Below are 25,451 nucleotides of genomic sequence, written 5' to 3'. Positions count from 1 at the left end.
GCGTCGAATGCACAACGGCCTAGTGAGGCGTTTAATCCACGATGTCTGATGGATGTAGGTGTGCTCGTAGATTGTTTTGCCATGTTCTGGTGTGTTTTTCATACAACGGCGTAGGACAACGCATTCAAGTCACCGTGAACATGAAGAAGGATGTTTCTATCAAGATTCTCGGTGATGAAGTGTTGACTTGTTTTCGACATCTTCGTCGTGGGCGTCCTTGGACACACAAGTGTGTTCGCAAAGCTACGCGCATAATTTCATGGTCTGACGATCACTTGGGCACCCTATCTCAGCCGGCCGCGGTGGTCTCGCGGTTCTAGGCACGCAGTCCGGAACCGTGCGACTGCTACGGTCGCAGGTTCGAATCCTGCCTCGGGCATGGAGGTGTGTGATGTCCTTAGGTTAGTTAGGTTTAAGTAGTTCTAAGTTTTAGGGGACTGATGACCACAGCAGTTGAGTCCCATAGTGCTCAGAGCCATTTGAACCACCCTATCTCATGTCGACTGCCCCGCAAAATCACTTGTAGTAAACATCTTCCCTGCAGTTTCGACCGCTTTCAAGGTTCTCCTAATGAGTGCCTTTAGCTCGTTGTGGCATACCTGGGAAAACTAGTGGACTCTCTTATTCTCCAGACTGAGGCAAGGCGCTGTCCCATAGTATAAACGTGGCTTTTTGTCCGCCGTGCTTATATTATTACAGTTGTGGAAACTTTGAACGGTTAATACACGTGGTAAATAAATACACTATTTGACAAAAAAAAATCTCACGGAAGACATCGTCGGATGTCAGTGAAACTTGGTACACGTACTCACCATCACTGGGTATATTCAGTCTAAGGAAGGGGGAGGGGGGGGGGACGGACGCACTACGAAGGAAGTATCCGTATCGTACAGAAAACGATAGATGTGATTTACATGTACAGACAAGCAAATGATTACAGTTCCAGAAAAATTGAATGATCTATTCAAGAGAAAGAGCTTTACAAGTTGAGCAAGTCAATAACGCGTTAGCCCTCCTCTGTCCATTATGAAAGGTGTTATTTTGCTTGGCATTGATCGAAAGAGTTATTGGGTGTCGTGTCCGCCAGAGGGATATCGTGCCATATTGTGTCCAACTCGCGCGTCAAATCGTCAAAATCCAGAGCAGGTTGGAGAGCTCAGCCCAAAATACTCCAAACGTTCTCAATTGGGGAGAGATCCGGCGAACTTACTGGCCAGGGGAGGGTTTGCCAAGCACGAATAGAAGCACGCAGAAGCTCTCACGGTGTGCGTGTGGGCATTTCTTTTCAAAGCAGGATGCCTTTGGTTGTGATTCGCGGCACCCTTGCAGCACAGCGGACGTCGACGATATTCCACGTCCCGTCTTGTTGCACTTCATGGCATGCCATGCCGGGCTTGACATTTAAGCAAGATAATGCCCGCCCGCACACGTATAGAGTTTCTATTGGTTGTCTCTGTACTTGCTAAACCCTGCCTTGGCCAGCAAAGGTGCCGGATCTCTCCGCAGTTGAGGACGTTTCGAGCTTATAGGCAAGGTCCTCGAATCACCTCGGGATTTTGACGACCGAGCGCGCTTGTTGGACAGAATTTGGCACGATATCCCACAGGAGGACATCGAACAACTACTTGCATAAGGGCCAGGCGTGCATCAACGCGTTGTTTACTTGCTGAGTTTGTGAAGATTTTTTTATTTGAATAAATCATTCAATTTTTCTGAAGATTTACGTCACATCTCCCGATTTCCGTCCCATTCGAAAAAACACTTCATGATGCGTCTTTTTTTGTCTTATAGTGTAAATAGTCAGATGTTAAGTGGCCACCGTGAAGAACGCGGTGATGTGGTACACATCGTGAGACAGCGTTATCAGCATCTGATATAATTTGAAAGGGGCCTCATCTAAAGTCACCATTTGGGCGGCTGGTCGAGTCGTGCAATACCTGTATCTGTATGGCATTCAGATGTGACAGTGGCCCGATACAGTGCTCTATCGAGATGTGAGTGCAGATGTGCTCGTCGTTATGGCTCCGGTCGACCAAGTCTGGCCACCACAAGGGAAGACCACTAAACTGTGCGCCGAACACGTCGTCACCCCGTTGCCACCATTCTGTCTCAGATCGCAACGTTGGTTGGAGACTAGAAGCAGCTGGACCAGGGAATTACCGTCGCATGCTCTAGGTCGCAAACGCCAGCATTTAATGCGGTACCGTGCTGGAAACTGCTGATGAATGGTGACACATTGTGTTTGGCGATGACTCGAAGTTCTACACAACCTGGGATGACCTCCGTCGGCGATTATGGCGGCGATTTGCCGAGATGTTCCATTCTTCCACTGTTCTGAAGAAGCACAGCGGTGTTACTCATGGCGTCAACGTGTGGGGAGCCATCAGTATGACTTCAGGCCAAGGCTGGTGGTGATTAAGGGCAATTTCGTGGCACAAGACTACGTCACGGACTTCCTGGGTCCTATGTTTTACTTCTCATGCGACAGTATCATACTGTCATTTTGCAGCAGGACAGTGCTCGACCACACATGGGCACGTCTCTCTGTGGACAGTTTACCCAATGAGGAGGGTCTCCTGAGCCTAGTAAGATAATCAGATCCGACCCCGATAGAACATGTGTGGCAGGAGGTCGGAAGTCAGCTCCCTTCTACTGCTAGAATCCACGATATCAAGGCTCAGTTACAACACCTGTGGGCCACGTTGCCTCAGGAGAAGAATACAATAGCTTTGACATCCAGCTGAACCGATCAATGCATGCATCCAGTCCACAGGGGGATGAGACGACGTACTGATAAGTAGCGTCACATTGCTTAGATCCTCGTAAATTTGACTCGATTTTGTACCCACAGAAATAACACCACATACCCCCTCAACCGGTGAAGTTTCGCTTCGTTTCCACCTCCTCTTCTGGCTGCTCCACTTTGTCAGGCAGTGTGTGTCATACGCAGTCAACTCTTGAACCAGAGGTATTCTTTGTCTCCGTAGCGCGTGTACAAGTGTGGGAGCCGGACGGGCGCGCATGTGTGTGTGTGTGTGTGTGTGTGTGTGTGTGTGTGTAGTTACGGTACCCCGTCCACGCGGCGTCTCTCGACGCTGTGAAGGCCGCGCGGCTCTGCGTGGCTCGGGCAGCGTTACACACACACACACACACACACACACACACAACACACACACACACACACTGGCTGCTATTTATAGCCGCGGCCGGCGCCGGCAGGTCGGCTCGCTCCGCCTCGGCTCGCGCCGGCCCTTACCATAACCCCCTCCTGGTACAGTAACGTGCGCTGCAGCTGCACCCGCACCCTACCTGTTGCTCTAGCGCGCTCGCCACACACATATACATCGCCCACCCAGTCGCCCATCCATTCACCAATCCTCGACTAGCGTTGCCGGAAGGTCCATCCACTCTGGACATTATGTCAAAAACAATACGCAATGCACGTTGCTGGCCGTTAACATTGCAATGGCATGAAGAAGGCATGCAACGAACATCAGATTGCCACACGAGGGTGAATCAAATAAAAACTTGAAGTTCTTTTATAAGATTATTCGCGCTTCAGAAAACTTCACACGCACAAACGTATTATTCTACATAGTCTCCTGAAGGAGAAACACATTTTTCTCAGCGACTAGGTAGTTTCTTCATCGTGTTTTCGTAAAATGAATTTGGCTGTTGAGAGTAGCTAGTTGCACACGAACACGTCGACGGCGCCAGCGTCACCAAATCTGTGTACTCCGGCTGTTTCCTTTAGTGCTCCGAACAAATTAAAATTGCATGGCATATAAGTCCATACTGTGGAGAGGATGTTTTAGTGTAGTCCAGAAAAATTCCTGCAGTTTTTGTTAACTTCGTGCAGCTGTGTTGGGTCGAGCGTTGTCATGAAGCACTATTACCTCCCTGATACAAAATGCGCGCCTTTTCTGGCAATATGCGTGTTTTGTCTGGTCCAAATGTTGGCAGCGGTACGCTGCGTTAACAGCATGACGTTCATGGACAAAATCGATGACAACAACTCCTTTAAAACAAAAAAAGACTGTTGCAAGAACATGACCCACGGAGACACGATTTCTGTATTTGACGGGTGCAGATTCGTCTTTTTTGTGTCATTCCATAAATGCTTTTTATCGAATCTGTAATGAAATGGCGCAGCCATGTTTCATCACAGGCCACAATCCGCTGTAAAAAAAATGTTTACCTTTAGTTTGGTAGCGCCAGTCGTCATTTTCACACCACGAGCCGATGAAATTTGTGCTCTGCGGTGAGAAGACGACGCACCCACTTCGCGGACACTTTCCGAAACCGAAAGTTATCAGTAATGATCCTCTGATTGATCCCCTGAACACTATCGTAGCTTACGCCAAACTCAGCAGCAGGCAACTTTTATTCGGCGATCGTCTTCAGTAAACTGGTTGACAATGCGAATATCCTCCTCGGTAAAATTGGTCTTCGGATGTAATCAGTGAGTTGCATTCTCACATGTTTTTTGTCCTCGAAAAACTATTTGCGCCATGCCTACACTTGAGTCTTGCTCAGGGCGTTGTATCGGAACTGTGTCACAATTTTTTTTTCAAAATTTTGGGCAGTTTTACGCCCTGTGTCGTGAGGAACTTTATTATAATGCGTAGTGCAACAAATGACGGTACGTATCTCTTGTTCTGATCTCGCGATTCAGACTAAAGACCCGGTGCGACCAGCGTTTCCAGATTGAGTTTTAGAAATTCCCACATAGCAGACAAAAAATGGCCCTATTTCGTTAATTTTTCTCCTAATAATTTAGACCTTCCTACTCCTCTCGACCGTTATGCGTTGAGAGTATCAGAAGCTTTAAGAAAGGGGAATGATGTGTTCACGTCAGTAAAATTATCGTACATATCACAAAATTATAGTATGTAAACTAAAATTTTTACTATGTAAATAAAAATAACAGCCTAACCAGAAAGAAACTTGCTCTATGGGCGCCACATTTAGTTTCTTCACTGTTATCTTCACTGTTTTTTTTTTTTTTTTTTTGATTTTAGCATTGGCGCACCTCTTATACCTCACTTTGCAGTTCGACACCTCTATCCACTACGCTATTGTAAACAAATAAAATCCGTGCCTGTATTTTTTTACTTACACCTCTGATGGCTATTAACTGCCGATCTGTCATCATCTTACACTTTTTTTATAGCTAATCGCACCAATATCGACCCTTTTCGAGATATCTTCGCTATTTTAAACAGCATGTAGTCATAGGACATATTGTAACATATAAATCCCGTAAAATAGAAGCGTCAACTAAAACAACGAAATCCAATTTGGCGTTTCCTGAGAGTTCGATAGGGCAACGAAAGCAGCTAGGCGTCCCAAACTGCCGAAACTGGGCATGTGATGTCACCGAGAGGTACCACCGAGGTGAACCTAACGTCTCCCATAAAAGGAAAGGTGGATCGATTGATTTGAAAACGGAGTGCATCTATGGATATCTGTGTTGTTTGAACTGAAATACCAGAGGTGACAGCAGTATGGCTAGGCAGAGAAAATACTTCCCCAGTTTCCACAGTACCGAAATATTCTTCCCCAAGACTTTCCCCAGGGTTTCCGTTCCCGCAAAACTTCCCCAACAAATATTTTTCCCCAAAAATTTCGAAAAATCCCATTCTCTAATCGCTGGGTAACAACTGTCTACTTTGTATCAGTAATGGCGTGCACACATGTTTTTTGCTTGAAGAACAAAACTGTGCATTCACAGTACACTGTAACGTGTAATCCATGCACGCATCCACAAATTTTACGCGTGACTGCTACTGCTTTATTATCGGTCACTTCGTCAATCACATCAAACAATACAAAGTCTTCACACAGCCAGCAGTGCTAGGCTGCTAAGTGTTTCTTGAATCCCAGAGGTTCTTAAATATGTCTTTAAAATTCTTTCCTAATTTTGAAATATGCTGCTACAACAGAATGCTCAACATTATGTAAGTACGTGCATTACCTAATGAAGAGGTATTGAATCTAATTAGGGAGAAGAGTTTATGGCACAGTTTGACTAAATGAAGTGACACATCCTGAGTCGACAGAATATCATCAGTCTTGTAATGGAGGGAAGTGCGGATGGAAAAAAATGTAAAGAGAGACCAAAGACTGAACAACAACACCACCAAAACATACAGAATAACAACAATAACAATTATTGAGCCTGAATAAACATTTTTCACATCCAGAATGACTGTTTTAATCTGCCAGGAAGTTTCATTTTTCACTTCATCTATTTCTTGTTGGTAGTATCACTAATATTCTCAGAGCAGTGTCTATAACAGAAAACAATGGCAAGAAATCTTTCGTTACACATGGCAAGTTTAACAAAAGCTGGCAAAGGGAATACAGCAGCGATCATATCCAAGACAGTGTCCATAAATAAAACCTTATCATTTTCAAAAATAACATTATTCGCATTGGAAAAGAGGCAAACAATCGCCTGATTAAAAATCCCTAAGTAAAACACAATTTTTACTTGATATCAGAGAAAAAGCATATTCTACCACAATTAATCCATTTGCATTTAATTTACAACCCCAACTAAGAATGCATGAAGAAAGCAACTTTATCAGAGCAATAGCAAAATACAAAATATTTCTGCATACAGACTAAATAAAAAAATAAATTACATTCTTACTCGAAGTGTGTATATTGTATAGAGTTAAGAAATGGGGCGACTTGACACAACAAATTGAACATTACTACAAATTGAGCTGAACAGCCAAAGAAACAGGTACACCTGCCTAATGTCGTGTGGGGCTGCCGCGAGCACGCAGAAGTGCCGCAACACGACGTGGCATGGACTCGAATAATATGTGAACTAATGCTGGAGAGAATTGACACTATCCATACTGCAAGGCTATCCATAAATCCGTAAGAGTACTAGGGGGTGGAGCTCTCTTTTGAACAGCACGTTGCAAGGCATCCCAGATATGCTCAATAATCTTCATGTCTGGGGAGTCTGGTGGCCAGCGGAAGTGTTTAAACTCAGAAGAGTGTTCCTTGAGCCACTCTGTAGCAATTCTCGACTTTTGGGAAGTCACATCGTCCTGCTGAAATTTCCCAAGTCCGTCGGAATGCACAAAGGACATGAATGGATGCCGGCCGCTGTGGTCGAGCGATTCTAGGCGCTTCGGTCTGTAACCGCGCGATCGCTACGGTCACAGGTTCGAATCCTGCCTCTTGCATGGATGTGTGTGATGTCCTTCAGTTACTTAGGTTGAAGTAGTTCTAAGTACTAGGGGACTGATGACCTCAGATGGTAAGTCCTATACTGCTCAGAGCCATTTGAACATGAATGGACGCAGGGGATCAGACAGGATGCTTACGTACGTGTCACCTGCCAGTCTTACCTAGACGTATTAGGGGACCCATATCACTCCAACTTCACACGCCCCACACCATTACAGAGTCTCCACCAGCTTCAACAGTCCCCTGTTGACATGCAGGGTCTATGGATTCACGAGATTGTCTCCATACCCGTATACGTCCATGCGTTCGATACAATTTGGAATGAGATTCATCCAACCAGGCAACATTTTTCCAGTCATCAACAGTCCAGTGTCGGTGTTGACATGCCCAGGCAAGGCGTAAAGCTTTGTGTCGTGCAGTCATCAAGGGTACACGAATGGGACTTCGGCTCGGAAAGCCCATATCAATGATGTTTTGTCGAATGGTTCGCTCACTGACACTTGCTGGTGGCCCAGCACAGAAATCAGTAGCAATCTGTGGAAGGGTTGCACTTCTGTGCCGCTGAACGATTCTCTTCAGTCGTCCTTGGTCCAATTCTTGCAGGATCTTGTTCCGGCCGCAGCGATGTCTGAGATTTCATGTTACACTGGATTCGTGATACTCGCGGTACACTCGTGTAATGATCTTAGGGGAAAATCGCCAATTCATCGCTACCTCGGAGATACTGTGTTCCATCGCTCGTGCGCTGACTAGTACAGCACGTTCAGACTCAGTTAAATCTCGATAACCCGCCACTGCGCCAGACACTTGGTGTCATATATAGGCGTTGCCAACCGCAGCGCCGTATTCTGCTTGTTTACATATCTCTGTTTGAATATGCATGCCTATACGAGTTATTTCGTTAAATTAAATTATCCATACTATTTGAGTGCCAAATATGAGACCGCAGGCTGCCCACAGAATATGACCACCTGCGGGCGTGTCCGCGCGGGCCACCAGCTATCAGCTGCCCTGACGGTACAGTTTTACAGCCTCACGGCCTCGCGTAACGAGGAGCCAGTGAGGCTCATCGGTTAGGCGCGTGGCGTTTCCACGTTCCGTTAGGTGGGCGACCTTGTCCGTGGCAGGACACAGCTCCAGACGAAATGGGACTGGCAAACTAAATCTCTTTCATAATTACGGGCGGCGACTGGAGCAGAATAGGAAGGTCGTGCCCTGATGATAAACAGCACTCGCCAAGGACGCAGTTTGTCAAGTCCGACAGTTTGTGTGTGGCTGTAAGTGTCGTCTACTGGCTCCACGGAGCGTTGTCGCTGAAGGCCCACAGTACTCGAACTCATTTCTATCCATGCGTACTTGCTACAAGTGAGTTAAAGCTAGTGTCGCATTAGAGAGAGAGAGAGAGAGAGAGAGAGAGAGAGAGAGAGAGAGAATTTCTCAATCTATAACAACAATTGATATATGCAATCCAACAACGAACGATCTCTCATCTACTCAGAAGTCCGACCCCGGCAGCTGATTGGTCAGCGTGTCAGACTGTCAATACTAAGGGCCCGGGTTCGATTCCTGGCGGGGTCGGAGATTTTCTCCTCTCAGGGACTGGGTGTTGTGTTGTCTTAATCATCGTCATTTCATCCCCATCGACATGCAAGTCGCCGAAGTGGCGTCAAATCGAAAGACTTGCACCTGGCGAACGGTCTACCCAACGGGAGGCCCTAGTCACACGACATTATTATTATTATTATCTATTCAGAAATTCATCTGTGAAGTAGGAGATGTCAGGCAGAAATGATTTCAGTTTGTTTATAAACCCTTGATTGTCTGTCAGCAGCTTTAATTCACAAGCAAGGTTTAGCCATGAACAGTGACGACAATTTCTGTACCAGCGTTACATTTATGAATATTATTATGAGGGCGAGCGTGCTCAACCGTGATATCTCCGAATCTTTTATGTGAATATTCTTAAAACTTCTTAAGTAAAACAAACGTTATTAACATCCTACATATTTGTCCTTCATATCGTCGTATTTGTAGTCCTGTGCCATTAGAGGACTCTGAATTGTGAAGTGTAACATAGCGGTGTGTAACGTAACTATGTTGGTGAGTGGGAAACAGCCTTCTAGGCGCTACAGTCTGGAACCGCGTGACAGCTACTGTCGCAGGTTCGAATCCAGCCTCGGGCATGGATGAGTGTGATGTCCTTAGGTTAGTTAGGTTTAAGTAGTTCTAAGTTCTAGGGGACTGATGACCATAGATGTTAAGTCCCATAGTGCTCAGAGCCATTTGAACCATTTTTTGATCTACACCATGAAGAATCGCTCTATATGGCGTACCAAAGGTGGACCACCACCGTATCTACATCTACATCTACATGACTACTCTGCAATTCACATTTAAGTGCTTGGCAGAGGGTTCATCGAACCACAATCATACTATCTCTCTACTATTCCACTCCCGAACAGCGAGCGGGAAAAACGAACACCTAAACCTTTCTGTTCGAGCTCTGATTTCTCTTATTTTATTTTGATGATCATTCCTACCTATGTAGGTTGGGCTCAACAAAATATTTTCGCATTCGGAAGAGAAAGTTGGTGACTGAAATTTCGTAAAAAGGTCTCGCCGCGACGAAAAACGTCTATGCTGTAATGACTTCCATCCCAACTCGTGTATCATATCTGCCACACTCTCTCCCCTATAACGTGATAATACAAAACGAGCTGCCCTTTTTTGCACCCTTTCGATGTCCTCCGTCAATCCCACCTGGTAAGGATCCCACACCGCGCAGCAATATTCTAACAGAGGACGAACGAGTGTAGTGTAAGCTGTCTCTTCAGTGGACTTGTTGCATCTTCTAAGTGTCCTGCCAATGAAACGCAACCTTTGGCTCGCCTTCCCGACAATATTATCTATGTGGTCCTTCCAACTGAAGTTGTTCATAATTTTAACACCCAGGTACTTAGTTGAATTGACAGCCTTGAGAATTGTACTATTTATCGAGTAATCGAATTCCAACGGATTTCTTTTGGAACTCATGTGTATCATCTCACACTTTTCGTTATTTAGCGTCAACTGCCACCTGACACACCATACAGCAATCTTTTCTAAATCGCTTTGCAACTGATACTGGTCTTCGGATGACCTTACTAGACGGTAAATTACAGCATCATCTGAGAACAGTCTAAGAGAACTGCTCAGATTGTCATCCAGGTCATTTATATAGATAAGGAACAGCAGAGGTCCCAGGACGCTTCCGTGGGGAACACCTGATATCACTTAAGTTTTACTCGATGAGTTGCCGTCTATTACTACGAACTGCGACCTTCCTGACAGGAAATCACGAATCCAGTCGCACAACTGAGACGATACCCCATAGCTCCGCAGCTTGATTAGAAGTCGCTTATGAGGAACGGTGTCAAAAGCTTTCCGGAAATCTAGAAATACGGAATCAACTTGAGATCCCCTGTCGATAGCGGCCATTACTTCGTGCGAATAACGAGCTAGCTGCGTTGCACAAGAGCGATGTTTTCTGAAGCCATGCTGATTACGTGTCAATAGATCGTTCCCTTCGAGGTGATTCATAATGTTTGAATACAGTATATGCTCCAAAACCCTACTGCAAACCGACGTCAATGATATAGGTCTGTAGTTAAATGGATTACTCCTACTACCCTTCTTGAACACTGGTGCGACCTGCGCAATTTTCCAATCTGTAGGTACAGATCTATCGGTGAGCGAGCGGTTGTATATGAGTGCTAAGTAGGGAGCTATAGTATCAGCGTAATCTGAAAGGAACCTAATCGGTATACAATCTGGACCTGAAGACTTGCCCGTATCAAGCGATTTGAGTTGCTTCGCAACCCCTAAGGTATCTACTTCTAAGAAACTCATGCTAGCAGATGTTCGTGTTTCAAATTCTGGAATATTCCATTCGTCTTCCCTGGTGAAGGAATTTCGGAAAACTGCGTTCAATAACTCCGCTTTAGCGGCACAGTCGTCGATAACAGTACCTTCGGCACTGCGCAGCGAAGGTATTGACTGCGTCTTGCCGCTTGTGTACTTTACATACGACCAGAATTTCTTCGGATTTTCTACCAAAATTCGAGACAATGTTTCGTTGTGGAACCTATTAAAGGCATCTCGCATCGAAGTACGTGCCAAATATCGCGCGTCTGTAAATTTTAGCCCATCTTCGGGATTTCGCGTTCTTCTGAACTTCGCGTGCTTTTTCCGTTGCCTCTGCAACAGCGTTCGGACCTTTTTTGTGTACCACGGGGGACCCGTTCCATCTCTTACCAATTTATGAGGTATGAATATCTCAATTGCTGTTGCTACTATATCTTTGAATTTGAGCCACATTTCGTCTACATTCACATAGACAGTTCGGAAGGAATGGAAATTGTCTTTTAGGGAGGCTTCTAGTGACACTTTATCCGCTTTTTTAAAAAAATTATTTTGCGTTTGTTTCTGATGGATTTGGAAGAAATGGTATTGAGCCTAGCTACAATGACCTTGTGATCACTAATCCCTGTATCAGTCATGATGCTTTCTATTAGCTCTGGATTGTTTGCGGCTAAGAGGTCGAGTTTTGTTTTCGCAACCATTTACAATTCGCGTGGGTTCGTGGACTAACTGCTCGAAATAATTTTCGGAGAAAGCATTTAGGACAATCTCGGAAGACGTTTTCTGCCTACCACCGGTTTTGAACATGTATTTTTGCCAACATACCGAGGGTAGGTTGCAGTCCCCACCAACTATAACCGTATGAGTGGGGTATTTATTTGTTACGAGGCTCAAACTTTCTCTGAACTGTTCCGCAACTGTATCGTCGGAGTCTGGGGGTCGGTAGAAGGAGCCAATTATTAACTTAATTCGGCTGTTAAGTATAACCTCCACCCATACCAAAGCCGGTGGTCAAATGTTTTGGCTCATCAGTGCATATTGTGTGTTACAGGTCAAATAAAATAGACGCGACATGAACTGATACTGGGTCCATGACGCTTATGCAGCTTGCAGTCTGGCGAAAGTTGCATGTACATCTACGTTTCTTAAGATGCCGTTCATTGGGGGGTTGAAGGTAAATAGTGTGCAAGAATAGTTCCTCCCGTCCCCCCTACCATCCCTGCCCCCCTCTCCACCTAAATCCACCTCCTTGCTGTTACATTTGCGGACGGCACGCAGGAAGAATGACTGTCGGCACGTGATATGTAAACCCGAACCTCTCAAATTTTGCCTCCGTGTCCACTAGGAGAGCATACAATGGTAGCACTGTGGCTCGTGGAATTTGGAGAGGGTAACATTCCGCGATGAATCTCTTTCTTGTATGTTTTTACTCTCCCAGTGCAGTTTGTTGAGCATTTCTGTCTAGATACCTCAATGTCTGAATAAATCCGCGACGAACTGATTAGCTCTTTCCAGGACCTTCCTTCCCCCTCCCGTTAATCCAGTTTTGTAAGGGTCTAACCCCGACAAGTGTGTTAAATGATCGGTACAATGAGCGTTTCGTAACCGCGCATAGTCATCGATGAATAACATTTCCGTAGGATTCTTTCGGTAAGTTTGTCGCTCATCTGCCTTTCTCACGGTATATTTATGTCGTCGTCCTACTTTAAATAGCTCCAGGCAGGTGTTCCTGGACCCTGACAACTGTTCGCGAATAACTACGTCAATTGCGAAAAACATGAGAAAGCTACAAAAGCCAGTTCACTTGTTTACTTTCGTAAATGTTAGTAATTTTGTTGCGGATATTTGGATTTTTTAAGAGCGACGTACTTCAGAAGTCTTTAGTCCAGTCCCATATGTCTTTCAATATTCCGTCACAATATAGCTCGTTTACTAAACAGGGGTGCGGAACTGTATATAAAAAAAGACTATATCAAAGTCCACCTCACCCCGGCTATTTACCCATATTGATTCCTAGGGAGCAATTATATGCTTACATCCTCTTCCTGCCACCGCCCCTCTCCAACCCCATCACCAAATAAATTCGAACTCTGGCACGACGTATTGCGAAAATGATAGAAACAGTATTCTGCAGATTATTGCACATTTGTTAAATAGAAGTAGATTATCTACACAGCAGTTACAGAAATTAGTGTGCTGTTGCAAATACTTCAGAATAGAGATATTCTATTTGTTTCGTGTTTCTGTTACTGAAATTGTGCCTGTTTTAGTGGTATACAGCAATGGCTGAAGCTTTTTATCAACTTATTCTTTATATGTATCGTTCAATGCACTATTGTAGCTGTCCAGGTGGGAATAGAAATGAAGTCACATGCTTCTTGACAGAGCGTAGGGGAACGATGCGGGAAACCCGCCCCGCCTTACTAGGTACAATGGAGGTTTGCGGTTGCCTTCCTCCGACCGTAAGGGGGATGAATAATGATGATGAAAACAACACAACAACACCCGGACATTTCGGAGTAGGTGAAAACTCGTGACCCCGCCGGGAATCGAACCCGGGCCCTCTCGCTTGAGAAGTGAGAACGCTACCGCGAGAACACTAACTGCAGACTGTCTAGGTAGTTATGAAAACATCTAAGAGCTTCCTCACCATTTTTACAAACCACTGGAGCACATTTATGTGGTAATTACTACCGTTAAACAGTAACAATTATGAAAACGGCAAATACTAGCAACGCTTGGTACTGTCTGATCTTAGGCTATTTACTAATTAAGTGTATATTCAATTACGTAGATTGTATATTGTCTTACCGCCATAATGTTATATAGTGACCAAAATGTCTTGTGTTTCAGGTAACACCAGTTTTCCTTCCCCGTTTCTTCAGATGATTCATGGGAGATCCCTGTTGGTGTTGAAGTGAGTAGATGATGATGATGGTGTTTGATAGTAATATTATAATAATTCCGTGTGGTTCAACAGCATGGTTCGAGTCTTTCAGTCGGATGCCGCTTCGGCGACTTTCATGTCCCTAAACTGCCCCCTACTACAGTTTCACATGAATCCGAACCAAGAGTGTTTCCTGTCGAAGCTTCGCATCACTGAAAGGTGAAGTACAGGTTAAATGCAGACTGCAGACCGCGAATAGATAGCCCTACCTTTTAGTTTCCTGGCACGCGCTTTGCCGTTACACCATCAGGCGCGACACCCATTGTTGTGTTATAACACTGTCGAGAACAATCATTAGAACAGACCTCGGACCCGGAACGTAGGGGAGGAGTGCTCTTACTGATTTTATCCACGCGAGCGAAAATTATGAATAATTTCTACTGTTTCAATCACCTTTCCCTAGTATTTAAGTAGCACGGCGCGTTTCGACAGCATGCTGCTAACATCAGGCGCTTTCCAATTACATTGACATTACATTAATCTGAAATATGATTCGGTTCATTTGTTATGTGGGCTAGTGAGGTTATGTGTCGGAATACAACCGTGTACCGGAAGATATTTGTGCGCAAATTAAGTGGTTTGCATGTTCATATCATTTAATTAGTATTAATGTAAGTAAACGCACTTGAAATAAGGGTTGTAGAATTTCTCTATTTTCTTTTGTGACACTGTGACGGTTTATTTTTGAGCTAGAAAATGGTTTTACCGTTTTATTTAACTGCCGTAGAGTATTGCGTAACTCAGAACTTTATCTCTCCTTCACTTAAATTCTTAATAAGGCGCGTTACAGAGGAGCCAGCTATTTCTGTCAAGGTCTGCGTTGGGAAAACGCGAAAATGTAATATTAGCAGTCGCGTTGCCTTAATAGGGACTTTAGAAGTAATCTCTCTTTTCAAGATAGGACTGCTCTTGTTGACTCATCAGTTTTGCAGTAGCACGGACGCTGAAGAACCAGTTAGCAAAAAACTGATGGCTCAGTATTTTGTAATGCAGGCGACCTGACCAGAGACCCTTTTGATTTTCTTCATACTTACGTCAAGTCAGCGCTTGGACATACATTTCATAAAACAGTACCACGCAAGTCTCGAAAAATTGGAAAAAAATGCGCCTTTGGAGATTAGGAAGTTTCTGAGCAGTGCAAAACATCGTTGTCGTCATTAGATAGGTGCCTGACGTACAAGTTTTGTTAATCGAGAAGTAGCTGGTTCATTTCTCGTTAGCAGCAACATTCTAGTTATTTTTATGTAATTCTGTGTTTATTATCTAATGGAAATTTTAATTATCGCATATTCAATTATAATTTTAATAAAAATAAATTTTTTTACTGATAGGGTGTTACAAAATCTCTGCATCAAACACGTAGCGGTGAAAGATAACGTCATGGGGAACAGCGTTTGTCAGAGGCAAAATGTTCGCTGACGGTTCTCGGCAGCTCTAGGCATCTTTTGTTATTGGTTACACCCCTGAGATATTGCAAGGCGTAAGCACTCTGCTGTGTGCGTATGCCTCATGTGTTGCCTATAATCCAGTTATCCGCTCCATATGAAATGGGGTAGTCCAACATAATTAAAGTTCCTGATTCGCTTCTAAAATATATTTTTCGTCCCAGAGGCAGTTATTCCTAAATACAAGATTGCGAATATGGACAACCATCAACTGTGTAACTGAACGGCGACAACGAAAATTTGTGCCAGACCGGGATTCGAACCCGGATTTCCCGTTTATTGCGAGCGGTCGCCTTACATTTGGCTCCCGCAGTCAGACCCAAACTTCCATATACTGCACTGCAATACCGTAACTATCCGCCGACACCGGGCAAGCGACTTTCAACTAAAACGTCTCCCCTGTGCGGAAATACTTGTACATAATGGGTGTCGATTACAGGGTAGAAACGTGGTTCACGACATATGAAAGTTTGAATCTGGCGGTGAGTCGTGCTCGGGTAGCCTAATGGTAAGGCGGCGACCGCCCGCGATAAGCAGGAAATCCGGGTTCGAGTCCCGGCCCGCCACAAATTTTCGTTGTCGCCATTCAGTTATACAGTTGATGGTTGTCCACATTCACAACTGCGAATACATTTCTTGTATTTCATAACTGATGTAGTCGCCGCTATTCCTGATCCTTCGAACATGTATGCACGTCTGAAGGAACTTTGCATCGTAATTCGAAATAACACAGTCACGGCAATATCGTAATTATCCTTAAGAGTTTCTTGTTGAAAATCACTCTGTTATATATAAGGGCAGGCAGCGCGCCTGGCTAGTCGTTAGTTTGGTGAAATCTCATCGAACCACGGTCGGCAAATACTGATGGACTCCTTATGTCGCGAAAAAGCGTCAGTGAACGCTTTTTGTCTAACAAAAGTTGTCCCTTATCACGTGATCCATCAGCTCCTGGCTTCCGATTCAAAGAATACTGGTACAATGAAAATTAATTAAAATTTGATAGACACGCCAAATTTCTTTTTGTTAAATGTAAAAATTATATGCGTTAATGACAAAGTTCAGTCTGTGGAAATAATAAAGTATTTTATATAATGTTTCATGTTTCGCAGTTTTGTAACAGATTTAAATTGATTGAGAGTATTTTAGGAGCTACATTTGTATTATATTTTATTTACCAACCGGTTTCAGTCCAAGAGCATGCTCACGATAGTGTACGAAATACAAAAATGAAATAAAATACAGTGAGAAACATGATCTGCACGGACAAAAATTAAGATGTAACATTCGTAACAAGATGGTTACTTCAAAATTCTGTTACCAGTCCAACACTACATGTCATATACCTTGCGAATATTCAGGGCACGTAATTAAATTCAAACAGTACAGAACCAATGGACAATGACTCTATGATGGGCAGGCGCTGAAACCAATAAACTGCTTCAAGAGAGTCAACAGCAGAATCACATATGATCACTAACATTATGGCCAAATTCCACGTAATACTAAGATATCGTCCAAATTGATAACACATGGAGAAATAAAAGATTACTAAGTCCTTTGGTAAAACAAATGTACATAAAATACTTCATAAAGTAATGTAATCTATCGCATAAAATATGTGACAGACTAAAATTACAAACAAGATTTTTTAACAAAATAATGTATAATTATATTTACATACAAAATTTTAAATTATCATTACGTCACTTGGCCTCGGCGTACCAAGGATGGGGGTCACAAAGGACAGTATAAGTTTTAAGTGCTACCGTGACAGCTTGTGTAGTGAACATACTCGGTTCATGAGAATTTTTGTAGTCAGTCGGCAGTTATAGAAGTCAGAGGAACCTAAACTTAACTGTTAAGGATGTTAAGAAACGATTTCACAAAGACGAGAACAGGAATGTGTCAGTGACATCCTGAGATTAAAACAGTAACACACAGACATCAACGTAAGATGACACATACACAGTTTACAAGCGCAATAGAGCAACAACTGTAAACTCACCTGTCTTAGGTGTAACAGAACGTAGTCAGTAAGTCAATAATTTTTGCTTTGTGTGAGGCGCATTAAAAAAAACTGATAGCAGGTTGGATTTATTCAGGTTTCGAATGCACCGTAATTTTCGCCACTCTTTTGTCTACAGAACCCTATTTTTCAACGTAATCTTCATTCAAGGCCACGGCACCTTACTGTGAAGGCCTATGTGCCCCCACAGTACGGTTCAATTGCTCTACGTCAGAGCCAACATCTTGCTGGAACAGTAACCTCTCCGTCATCTGCGTACTGTTTCCCGCGAGTGCATCCTTCATTGGGGCCAGAAAGATGGAAGTCTTCTGTTAGGCCGCGATGAACCCAGCAGGCACACACCACTGAGTATTCCGCGCGCTGTACAAGATTGGAAAAATAGAAAACTGTGAAGGTGGTTCGATGAACCCTCTGCCAAGCATTTACATGTGATTTGCAGAGTATCGATGTAGACGTAGATGAAGTGACGCGCGAGTGTGTGAGCGCTACAGATGCGCCCAGCTGAGCAGAGACGTATTTGATTGTGATCTGTCGAGCGCCTCGTCTGAGAGTATCTGCATGTTCCAACATTGCAAGAGTCACGGCCGTGTGCGGCCTGTCGGCACGCGAGAGATGGGACAGGTTTGCGCGTCCATGTTGCGATGATGCCTGACCCCTCCCTCACTACCTGGTCTCCGTACACATTCTGCAAGCGCCTATGAATGTGCACGATGCTCTGGATTTCCACCAAAAGAAACTCAATGGCAGCTCTCTGCTTACCTCCGTTACAGATGCCATTTTGAAGGATAATTATAGCACCGACGCCTGTATGGACTGAAAAGGGAATATTTCCCACAGCAAATTCCTCAACTTTTCAAGCGAAATTCACCGAGAAAAGAAGTGCTGCGATACTTACTGAACACCCCTTGTATCTCGTACACTACTCTCATCATGGTTTTGGATTGAAACCGGTTGATAAGTAAAATATAATACATGAGGATATCCGCATGGAAAAGATGTTTAAACCATTTAATTGTGAATACTCCCATTTTCATGCAAATAGCAAACAAAAATAAAAAGATGTTTTCGTTATAAATGTGACTGAGTATTCGTTTATTAACATTACCACTCGTTAATAAATATGGAATTTAAATGAATGTTTGAAATAGTTGCTGCTAGTTATGTTCGAACCGGTGATTTTTCGATTACAAAGCTATTATGCTCAGCGCTTTTTTTTTACCTCACTGGCGTACAATACATAGTGTATTACAGGTTTTTGGCAAATTTACTTGCATGTGTAATTTAAATAAACTTAAGCGCTCTACTGTGAATACAGCTATTGCTACCTTTTGAACACGCTTTTGGTTATCAATTTTACGATCGGTACCCAGTTTTAGAAATTCCCTTCTTTTCTGGTGATCGAACCCACAACCTTTGGATTTTTTATATTAGGAATCAGACATACAAAAATCATTATTAACAAGTTACGCAGGCAATAAAATAGTGCATCCGCAAACAAAGGAAACTGAAAGTAAACTAGGAGGTGTGACGCCGTATACAAAGAGGGGAAAAGGAAGACGGGACGGGGACGATATAAGACATGTGGGCTTCTTCCTGCTCGGCAGACGGCTGGGGACACAATGGGCAGAGGTCAACATGCGAGGTCTGGCCATGATGTCCCCGGCCCTCAGCTATCAACATCCAAGAACATGAATTTGAAATGTATTATGCTTAATGTTACGGCGTAAAGTCAAGCGCCAGCACACCAGTCGGAAACGAGTGAGAAAAGATGGCTGGGAGAGGAGGTCAGCCAATCGCAGACTGACGGACCCCTCTCCAGGACGACAACGCAACAGCAGCGGCCCCTATGTGAAGAAGACACACGCGCCGCGACCCACTGGCGACTGCCCAGTTCAGTAGTAGCTTCAAGATTAGGCACTTGTATAGCAGCGTCATGTAACACAGACCTGGGAATTGTTATACTGAAGAGATTGCTTATTTTTTATATCGCCTATTGCTTCCCACACATTTGTGTAGTTGTAAAGTTAAGAACTGTCTCTCTTCAATTGGTAATGAAACTTATTAATACGATTTGTTTTAATTGTTTGTCTAGCGAACCGATAAGGCAGACTTCCTAGAGCCTATATTTGACAAGGCTGGAGAATAAAAATTGACGACAACCTCGGAGACGTAATAAGTAACAGTGCTCGTAAACCTTCAAAGGCGATTTTTCAAGGTTTTTCTGTATTTTTTTTTTTTTTTGAAAAATCGTGACGTTACTACTTTAATAATGATGACGAAAATCGTAGAGGGTCATTCGGTAAGGTCGCATTGTCATTCGTCGGCCACTGTCTTCGTATGCTCGGTAGACCGTGACAGTGTGGGGAAGGGCAGACGGCCGTTTGAGCCTCTGCCAGGCTTCCCTCGCGGGCTTCCGTAGGCCGCGGACGGCGAGCCAGCGGGTCAGGGAGTCAATTACCGAAACAGGCGCGGCGGCTGCCGCCGGCCGCTGCGTGTCGCGGGGCGCATACTGAGTGAGGCGGCACCGCTGCCGCCGTCTGGGCTGCGCTCGCCTCACACGGTCCACTTCATTCTCTGCTCGATAACCCGTCCAGCGGAGGAGGAAACGGCGACCGAGGATTCTGGCCATAAGGCTATTTATTAATATTTCACGGTATTTGCCACGCAGTGTGGCGAAAACATCGGCCCCTTTACACCGAAGTGGTGTCAGGAAGAGCCATACTAGCTGTTATTTGACTGAGAATGTTCGTTAATATTACTGAACACGTTTTTCAGAGACCGATACCAGTTACGGTTTCTGTTAAAATTTTTAAATTTTTTAATCTTTCGGCGTGTTTCGAGGTAAGCTTATAACACTACCGCCTGCTACTGCTATACCATAACCATAAAGTAGGAGGCAGGTCGTGAAATAAAATTATCTTGTTAAAGTAATTATGGTATAAAGCAACAGGGCAGTGTTACCCTCTGAGAGGAATTTTGTTATGTTGACCGTGTTGTACCTAACGGAGGTGGCTTATCGGAACTGAAAGTCAGAAATACGTAAATATTTAAACAGTAATAAACAATATTTTACCTATCTACACTGTTCAAAGAGTAAGGAAAACGGTCGCCAGCCTAATTAGGCAAGAGAAGTATTGACATTCTTCTTTGTAACACTAAACGACATATACTTTTACCTTCAAGGCTTGTTCAAACTGAATAGTCTCAATAAAATTACTATCAATATTCACTGTAAAACCATAAAATAGTCATAGGTTCAATATTACTTTTCAAACATTTTCCTATCTGACAAACAAACAAAAAAGTAAATGTAGCTCACTGCAAAATTATGAACTGATCACAAGTTAAGTCTCTCTCAGTTAAATACTTTTCTATTTAGAATGAAAATTAAATGGAATTCACCAACAGGTTACTTCTCACTGTCTTTTGAATTGAGAAATTATTGTTTTCATAGATAGTGGTCTTTCTATTAATCGTTATCTAGCATCAGCACAATAGACTAACTGTTGATCCTGTTGCACCATTGATATGCACTTTTAATACAAGGGGACTCCAATATTGTACAGAAGTTCACTTGAATAGGAAGAGTAATTGAAACTTGCTACAATTAAGTAACTTTGTGCATTTGAACTACTTTCAGTGGAGGGGGGCCTTAACCTTAACCACTGTAGCAGAGCATGCTAAACACGCTTTCAGTGCACTAAAGAAACAAGGTATTAGTTCTCATCACTTACTGCAGTAGAACACAACTTGACATATCTATAAGAAACTTGACAATCCTCAGTTTTAAGAACTTTTAATTTTGAAATTGGCAACAACGTATTAATAAGCAGTTCTAATGGAAAAATTATTTTCAGCAAGCATCATTTACTTTAGTTCACTCTCTTGCCAAATTAACTTTAACTTTCTTTTTACTATGTTCAAGAGGCATTAATTAGTAAAACACTGGGCTTTAATGTTCTTTCAATAAGGACTCTCAGTAATCAGTTTAGTTCAAACGGAGAGAAACCTGAGAGGTGTTATGATAAGGAAAAAATCGAGGTAGGTACATGAATTCAGTTATAAATTGCCTTATATTTGAGCACACTAACACATCCATTAAAGCTGATCCTTCACTGTACATTACTGTAGTGTTCCATTACGGTGATTGCGCAATGTGGTGGCGGTTGCGTGTTGGTTGGTGGATTTTCAGGTAGAATTGCTGGACTCTGTCATTTCTTGGTGGCGATAATAGATACCAGTTTCAGAATAGTTCCAGCTCTTTGTCCATCCATCCGAGGCATAGGAAAGCGTCAGGAAAAGCCTCTCTCGGAACCAGCACAATATACAACTTTTACATAGGCAGTTCACAGTTTGGTCGCTCGTTCCCGACTGACTTTTGGTTCCACCTTTTCTACCTAGGCCAACCACAATTTGCGCGCGCTACACAGTTCCGTTCCCGAGGGGAACCACAACACCTTTTACATACTAAATAACTAAGACCCCTAAGTGAAGATCAGCAGTTTACATAACAGCAAACAAACATTTTTAAATAAAAAAGAACATTTGCATATATTGCTAATTTTACACAAAATTATAGAAATAAAATTATTTAATTTTACAGATAACCAAAGAGATTATATGAGGAAGACGAAAGATCATTTACTCATATTGTGCATATTACAAATATTACAATTCCCACATTCTAAAAGACATCAAAGTTTTTACAAAGAACGAAGTATACAATTTTTTGTTATCGATTCAATCAAACACATTTACAGAAGCTCAATGATGTAACCTTAAATAAAAGAAAAGGGCAAAATAAATCAGTAGATCAGTAGAGCTATGGTGTTACAAGCTCACCGGGTGAACAATTGCTCACCCCAGTGCGCACGCAAGGTGAATCGTTAAGTCTCAACTGACAGCGCAGCTATCGGATCATGTGTTCAACCGTACCCGCACTGCCTCGACGTGAGCATAAGGAAGTAGCTATTAGTGAGATATTTATGTTTCAAGCTGACATTGTACGTAAGCACGGGTAAATTCAAGGACGTGACAGAGTGGAAAAAGGGACAGTTCTCAGAATGAAATTTTCACTCCGCAGCGGAGTTTGCGCTCATACGTCACTTCCTGGCAGATTAGAATTGGGTGGCGGACAGATTCGAACTCGGGACCTTTGCCTTTCAAGGGAAAGTGCTCTACTGACTGAGCGACCCAAGCACGACTCACGACCCGTCCTCACAGCTTTGTTTCCTCCAGTACATCGTCTCCTACCTTCCAGACTTCACAGAAGCTCTCCTCAGTTTGGAAGGTAGGAGACGAGGTACTGGAGGAATTAAAGCTGTGAGGACGGGTCGTGAGTCCTGCTTGGGTAGCTTAGTCAATAGAGCACTTTCCCGCGAAAGGCAAAGGTCCCGAGTTCGAGTCTCCGTCCGGCACCCAATCCTAATCTGCCAGTGAGTTTGAGGGACAGCCCTGTTTGGCCGTGCCCATGGTCAAACGCTGTGTGAAGTTGCTGGATTTGTTGGTGTTTCGTGGCGGACTGTTCAGCTGTCTACGTAATTTCAGCTGTAACATACGTGGCCACGAAACACGACGTCAGAATTGTGGTCGGAAAAAGATTTTGACTGAGAGGGACAGGAGACGTTTTGACTGAGAGGGACAGGAGACGCTCGTGAATCAACATTGCTTCGAAACCCAACATGAATTACTGCAGAGAGCCAAACGTCCGTCCCGACCTGTCAGCGAGAGGGCGTTACGACAGGTACTGGATGCAATGAACGTTTGGAGTCGGTCTCGTCGCCAGAGGCTACTGCTCACACAGGCACGCAAAGACAACTGCAGAGTTCATAGGACTGGAATAATAAGTGAGTGGTTTCCTGAACACTTCGTCATCATATTATTTCTCGACTGGGGAGCAAAATCAGCTCATTTGAATCCCGTACCAAATATGTGGGACATGCTAGAACACAGTGGAAAACGTGGACATAAGCGCCCTCGCAATTTGGTGGAACTGCGCGGTCAAATCCTCAGCGAGTGGCTTTATTTGGATGTGACGTTCCTGCACAAGCTTGTAGTCTCACTTCCTGCCGAATTTAGACGGTTACCAAGTCTAGAGGTGGAATTACACAGCATTAGCTAATGCATGTAATGATTTCTGTAGGTGTGACTAAAATTTGGTCCGGGGAGCTTATAACCTCTCCACCACGCTAAAATGGCAGTGTAAAAACATGTCCGAATTAATGCGGGTCCGAGAACAGATAACCGAGAAACATGTGCAATCCAAAACGCACATGTAAGAATACAGAGCGTCGCGGCTGTAAAGTCGAATAAAATGTTCTCGGGCCACTAGCTGCATCAATTGGTTCACATACTCGAGCCTTCGAGCAAGTACTCCCTGTCATTGTCGAATTGAATGGTTGCTGATGGATTGCTCGTACGTCCTTGTATGAACCAGCTGTGGTCTGTCGCGTCAGTGGTGCTCACAGCATCGCCATATATGGCTCTGCGTTAGATGGGTCCGCTTCAATCTCGCTGTTGCTGGATCTCATGCCGCGCTGAGCTGTAGGCCGCCGCCTCTATTAAGTGTCTTATGGGTAACTTTTATTTCTATAACTTCCTTAATTACATAGTCCCAGAAGTTGCAGCAACAGCCACGATGACAGAGGTGTCGTCGAATTTGATCCGTTGACCGTTCTCTAGGGCACGCCAAGCAAAAGCAGATTTTTCGGGATAGCATAGGCTGCTGTCTGCAGCTCAGCGGGGTGTGGAAGTTGAAACGAGCGCATCAAACGCGTAGTCAACAAATACTCATATATGCTTGGTTGGTTGGTTCATTTGGTGGAGTGGAACAACCAGCGAGGTCATCGATTACATCGGATTAGGCAAGGGGGGAGAAGGAAGTCGGCCGAGTCCTTTCAAAGGAACGATCCCTCCATTTACCTGAAGTGATTTAGGGAAATCACGGAAAACCTAAATCAGGATTTCCAGACGCGGATTTGAGCCGTCATCCTACCGAATGAGAGTTCAGTGTGCTAACCACTTTGCCACCTCGCTCGGTACTCATATATGAGGAAGCTATTAGAACCAGTGAAGTTACAGTCGAGCTGGCATGTATAGTATATAAGAGCGTACCAGCAGCTCATCAGCAATGATTCTTCGTGACAGTATCCAAGGAATGCTACGTCGAAAGCTCGAGGTATTTTAACTACTTGTCGCTGCTGGAACTCCGACAACATTTTATTAAAGATACACATGATTTTACCGGAAATTGCTACTTACTGTATTTATGAAACATGCTATCTGTCATGTTTGAAAGTCAAGTGCATTACTTAGCCGTTACTCGGTGCAAACAGCAGATAGCAAACTATTAACTTTTAGCTTCTATGCAAAGGGCTAGGCAAACGGCGCAGACAGTTACATGACACCGAGCGAGGTGGCGCAGTAGTTAGTACACTGGACTCTCATTCGGAAGGACGCGGTTCAGTCCCGCGTCCGGCCATCCCGATTTAGGTTTTCCGTTATTTCCCTAGATCACTTCAGGCGAATGCCGGGATGGTTCCTTTGAAAGGGCACGGCCGATTTCCGTCCCACCCTTCCCTAAACCGAGCTTGTGCTCCGTCACTAATGACTTCATTGCCGGCGGGATGTTAAACACTAATCTCCTCCTCCTTACATGACAGGTGAAATAAGGAGCACCGTCTAAAATATTTCATGGATGTCCGACGGTGAAAATGCAAATGAATGTCTTCAAACGAAATACACTCAGTTGAAACACTGTTGAAGTGAAATTTCTAAAAGTATTTGTTATTGTGAATCAGAGCTAAATTTGTGACCTGCAGCTGGTAATAAATAAAGGCCTTGCTGCAGTGTTAACACGGGCTCCCATCAGATCACCGATGTTAAGCGCTCTTGGGCTGGGCCAGCACTTGGATGGATGACC

Source organism: Schistocerca gregaria, chromosome 2 (assembly GCF_023897955.1).
Source record: "Schistocerca gregaria isolate iqSchGreg1 chromosome 2, iqSchGreg1.2, whole genome shotgun sequence".
Lineage (NCBI taxonomy): Eukaryota > Metazoa > Arthropoda > Insecta > Orthoptera > Acrididae > Schistocerca > Schistocerca gregaria.
This window is presented reverse-complemented; position numbering follows the sequence as displayed.